Source organism: Piliocolobus tephrosceles, chromosome 1 (genome assembly GCF_002776525.5).
Source record: "Piliocolobus tephrosceles isolate RC106 chromosome 1, ASM277652v3, whole genome shotgun sequence".
Taxonomy (NCBI): domain Eukaryota; kingdom Metazoa; phylum Chordata; class Mammalia; order Primates; family Cercopithecidae; genus Piliocolobus; species Piliocolobus tephrosceles.
In genome coordinates, this window is record NC_045434.1 from 133182817 (window position 1) to 133187811 (window position 4995).

General features: G+C 43.3%; 1 pseudogene; it reads right to left on the reverse strand.

Annotated features, from left to right (window-relative positions):
- Nucleotides 1–1382: 1382 nt before the first annotated feature.
- On the reverse strand, nucleotides 1383–2360 carry LOC111539259 (annotated as a pseudogene).
- Between the last annotated feature and the right edge of the window lie 2635 nt (nucleotides 2361–4995).

Genomic DNA, 4995 nt, shown 5'->3' on the forward strand with positions numbered 1-4995 from the left:
ACACATACACTCTCCCAAGACTAAGCCAGGAAGAAGTTGAATCTCTGAACAGACCAATAACAGGCTCTGAAATTGAGCTGATAATTAAGAGCCTACCAATCAAAAAAAGTCCAGGACCAGATGGATTCACAGCTGAATTCTACCAGAAGTACAAGGAGGAGCTGGTACCATTCCAGCTCTAGTCGGCCCTCAGCTTCTCCAAGAAAATGGAAAGTGGAAGCTGGCTCCAGGCAGACCAACCAGCCGATAGGTACCCTGTATTTTCCTCCAATTCTAAGTAAGGAAGGACGGAACAGAATAGCAAGCGAAAGTGATCCAATATTACTCACTGCTTTGGAGGTCCCTTCGTGGTCGCCAAATGTTACTGGGAGGTCCTTGCTCCCAGAGCTCCCAAGATGGTGATGGGCCACTTCCAAAATGGCAGCAGGCTGCTTCCAAGATGGTGGCAAGCCTCATGTTCTCTGACCTGGGGTTCTTGGCCTCATGGATTTCAAGGAGTGGAATCTTGGGCCATGCAGTGAGTGTTATAGATCTATCAGAAGCCGTCAGTCAGTGAAGAGAACCATGGAACCCAGTGGCTAATTGTTCAGCTCAATTAGGATGAACCCAGGCACTTAGCCATGCAGGAACAATGGCAAGCCTTTAGCCCAATAGGGAGCAGCAATGGACACCTCACTGGATCAGGAGCACAGCAGACACCCTGCCGGATCCGGAGGGATGGAAGTCAGCGGTGGGTCTGTGATGGCGGCAAGCAGCAGTGGTAGATGGCGAGTGAAATTTCAGCTTGAGCTGTAACAAACACAGACCAGAAGAGTGCAGTTTCAAGATTTAATAGAGTGAAAACAGAGCTCTCACACAAAGGGAAGGGACCCAAAGGTGGTTGCCTGGAAATGGATTTTAAATATGAGGTCTGTGTATGAATAGTGCAATATTGAACAAAGCAATTTTTTTCAGATATAAGAGGTTTATTAAGGAAAGGCTCACAGACAGACCCATAAATGAATGGGAGGAGGATGGAGAAAGGAATGAAGCCCAGAAAGAGTGTGATTTCATGTGAACTCCCAGCATTGGCCTGATTGCTAGGGGAGGGACCTATGGAGTATAAATTATGCCTCAGAGTGTGTCCCTCTTTGTGAAGGGAGCTGGGCTTTTGACTCCTAACCCGGTCAGTCAATGGCTTCAGCCAAGGGAAGTGGGAGGTGGAGTAGCCACAGGCACATAAAACCCCCAGACCCTGCTGCTTTCTATACAGACTGACTGACTCCAACACCAGGTCACAGGTGCCAGCCTTTAACCACAAATCACTTAGTTAAGATTGAGCACAGTGAGCTGGCAAGAGACCCTAGGGGATCTGGGTGGCTGCCAATAGTACTGGTCATAGCCTATACCTCCAATACTGCCTGTTCACCACCAGGCACCAGTTGTGGGTCTTTCATTGCATTCTGCCATAAGAGAAAATTAATATCTTTTGAAAGTTCTAGGTTGGCTTTTCTACAGACATATTTCCTTCCTCCAGTGAGTAGAAGTGGATGTCCCTCTGCAAGACTGAGCAGCCTCTCAGTTAAAGATGACCTGGGACATTTGAAAACTATGGAAGACATACTTTTGGCTCTCCTGGACTCTTAGTTGAGGGATTTCCTGAGACAGGCACTGGCAGACAGATGCAGAGAGTGGATTCCCAGAGGCTAACTTTGGATAGCCAAACATTTCATAGAATTTATCCAGAGATTTCTGAAGTCCATTATCCTCTTCTTTGGTCTCTGATTGGCCTTTCACAGAAAGATGAAATCAATAGTTAGTTCTTGGCTGGGCACGGTGGTTCACTTTAGGAAGTAAAGATGGGTGGATGACGAGGTCAGGAGATCAAGACCATCCTGGCTAACGTGGTGAAACTCCGTCTCTACCAAAAATACAAAAAAATTATCCAGGCATAGTGGCGGGCACCTGTAGTCCCAACTACTGGGGAGGCTGAGGCAGGAGAATGGCATGAATCTGGGAGGCAGAGCTTGCAGTGAGCCGAGATCACGCTACTGCACTCCAGCCTGGGTGACTGAGCGAGCCTCTGTCTCACAAAAAAAAAAAGTTCTCAGTGGTCCCAGAGTCATTTTGTTCAGTATTTAGGCTACTGGTGTCTGGATCCACATCAGAAAAGCAAGGAAAAGAATGGAATTTCACAGAACTAAAAGCCTTGCTGTTGGCCTCTTGGCTGGGTCTCTGCAGGACATAATCCCTCATATACAGGCTTATGGCAGGTCCAAAGTACTGCTCTCCTCTGACAGGGTGCCTGGGGTGGCTTCCTGGCAGCCATAGTCTGCCCTGCAACAGCAAGAGCCCAGAATTTGGAAACGGAGGTGCACCATCTTTGCAAACCAAGGAAATTTTTAAACTGTGACCTAATATTGCTGGGACTTGTCTCCCTACCTTATGCCTTACAATCCATTATCCCTACAGACCAAAATAAGCTTTCTAAAATGAAAATGTGACTACTTGACATATACTAATTAACAATATTGACATATACTAATTAACAATATTCATGTTGCAAGGCATAGAAAGCCTAAGTCGTGTGATTTTAAATATAATAAAAGGTAATTTTCTGTCTCAACTGTAGATTTAGGAGTAGAAGAGTTTCCGTTACAGCTTGATACATGAATCTGTTTATAATCTGTCACCAAGCTCCATCTCACAGTTCTGTCTTCTCTGTGTGTCAGTGTTACCTTAAGATTACTCCTGTAGTGATAGCAACATGGCAGCAGCAGTTTCTAAGCATCACATAGTTTACTCCAGCAAACACAGTAAAAGAGGACACTTTCTCAGAAGCTCCAGCAAATGGAATACTGTGTCTTATTGACCCATCCCTGAACTAATCACTGTGGCCAATGGGATTAGGTTTGCTAAACATCTTAAGCCAAATGTCTTAAGCCAGACATTGCTAAAAGTCTTAATTTGAGGCCAATTACATACAAACTACATTGGTTGGAAGAAGAGTCAGAATAAAGATGGGAGGAAATAGGTGAGTAAACATCTGAAGTCAGCAGTCCCCAGCCTTTTTGGCACCAGGGACCAGTTTTACGGAAAACAATTTTTCCATGGATGGAGAGGGATAGTTTTGGGATGAAACTGTTCTACCTCAGAACATCAGGCATTAGTTAGAATCTTATAAGGAGCTTGTAATCCAGATCCCTCGCATGTGCAGTTCATGATAGGGTTCATGAGAATCTAATGCCACCACTGATCTTAAAGGAGGCAGAGCTCAGGAAGTAATGCTTGCTCACCTGCTGCTCACCTCCTGCTGTGCAGCCCAATTCCTAACAGGTCACCAACTGGTACCAGTCTGCCACTCAGAGGTTGGGAACCGCTGTCTGAAGTGATTTAAAATGCCTCATTAATCTCTATTGCTCTTGATATAAAGGCTGCTCTTTCCTCATCAGGGCCTGTACTACCCTGCATGATATTGTCTCTGTCACCCCTTTGGGCCCATCTTTCTCAGTCATTCTTTCCTGGTGTTCAAACATGGTTTTTTTTTTTTTTTTTTTTTGGACAGAGAGAGAGGGGTGCCTCATTCTGCCACTCAGGCTACAGTGCAGTGGTGCAATTATAGCTCACTGCAGTCTTGACTTCCTGAGTTCAAGCAATCTTCCCACTTCAGCCTGCCAAAGTATTAGGATTACAGGCATGAGCCACCATGCCCGGCCCTCAAGCCTGCTTAATTTAGGTGATGTGATGGTTAATGTTTTGTGTCAACTTAGCTAGACCACAGTGCGTAACTGTATGATAAAATGTTATTCTGGATGTTTCCAGGGGGATGTTTTTAGATGAGATTAATATTTAAATCAGTAGATTTTGAGTAAGGCAGTTTGCCCTTCATAATTTAGATGGGCCTCACCCAATGAATTGAAGGTCTAAATAGAACAAAAGGCTGACTTCCCCTGAGTTAAAAAGATTCTATCAGCAGACGGCCTTCAGACTTGAACTGCAATGTTGGCTCTTCTTGAGTCTCCAGCCTGATAGCCCACTCTGCAGATTTTAGACTTGCTTGTCTTCATAATCAGGTGAGTCAGTTCCTTAAAATAAGCCTTTTTCTATACATCTACACATCCTATTGGTTCTATTTCTCTGGAGAACCCTGACTAATACAGGTACATTAGCAAAAATGAAGTTAAGTTGCCTATAAATTCTTGAAGTTAGGTAAGAAATCATTCTACAACATCATACTACACAATAACAAGAGCTATAGACTTCACACTGTAAGCAATGATGAACCTCTGAAGATCTTATATGGAATAGAGAGTATATAATAAAAACTATGGTTTGGCTACTGAAAACCCAATAATATCTACCTTCCTCTTTACTTCTACTATTAAGGCTAAAATAACCAAAGTACCTAATTTCTCCACTTCCTTTGCAACTAGTCAAAAGTGCTCGAGGAGGGCTTCCCTTTATGGAAAAAGGCAAAGTCTTCTTGACACTTTTTAATCCTTTTTGTCCTTTTCACCCTCTACCTTTTTCCTGCCTAGAATGTAGAAGCAAGGCCTGGAGGTGAAGCAGTCATCTTGCATTCATGCCACAACTAGCATGAGGGTGAATGTCTATATAGTAAGGATGGCAAAGCAGAAAGACGAAAAGAGACTGGAACCCTGGAAGCAATTTGAAGCCACTGTACCTACCCCCACATTTGTAATGGATGAGACAAATAAACCCCTATTTGTTTAAGCCACTGTAGTAGAGTTTTCTGTTATTTACAGATGAACACATTATGATATAGATTACATGGTACAAAGATCAAATTTCTCTTCTAGAAGGTAAGTTAACCTGAGGAAAAGTCCTGCAATGCACAGAGAGAAGCCAATCAGAAGGCTCCTGCAGGAACCCAAGAAAAAGACAGTGAGGCTTTGAAGGATTTAGTATGAGAAAAAGGTAAATTATCACAATTTTTTGTCGTTTGTAAATTTTTCCATAATTCTTATTATTAAAATAATTATATAACCACACACT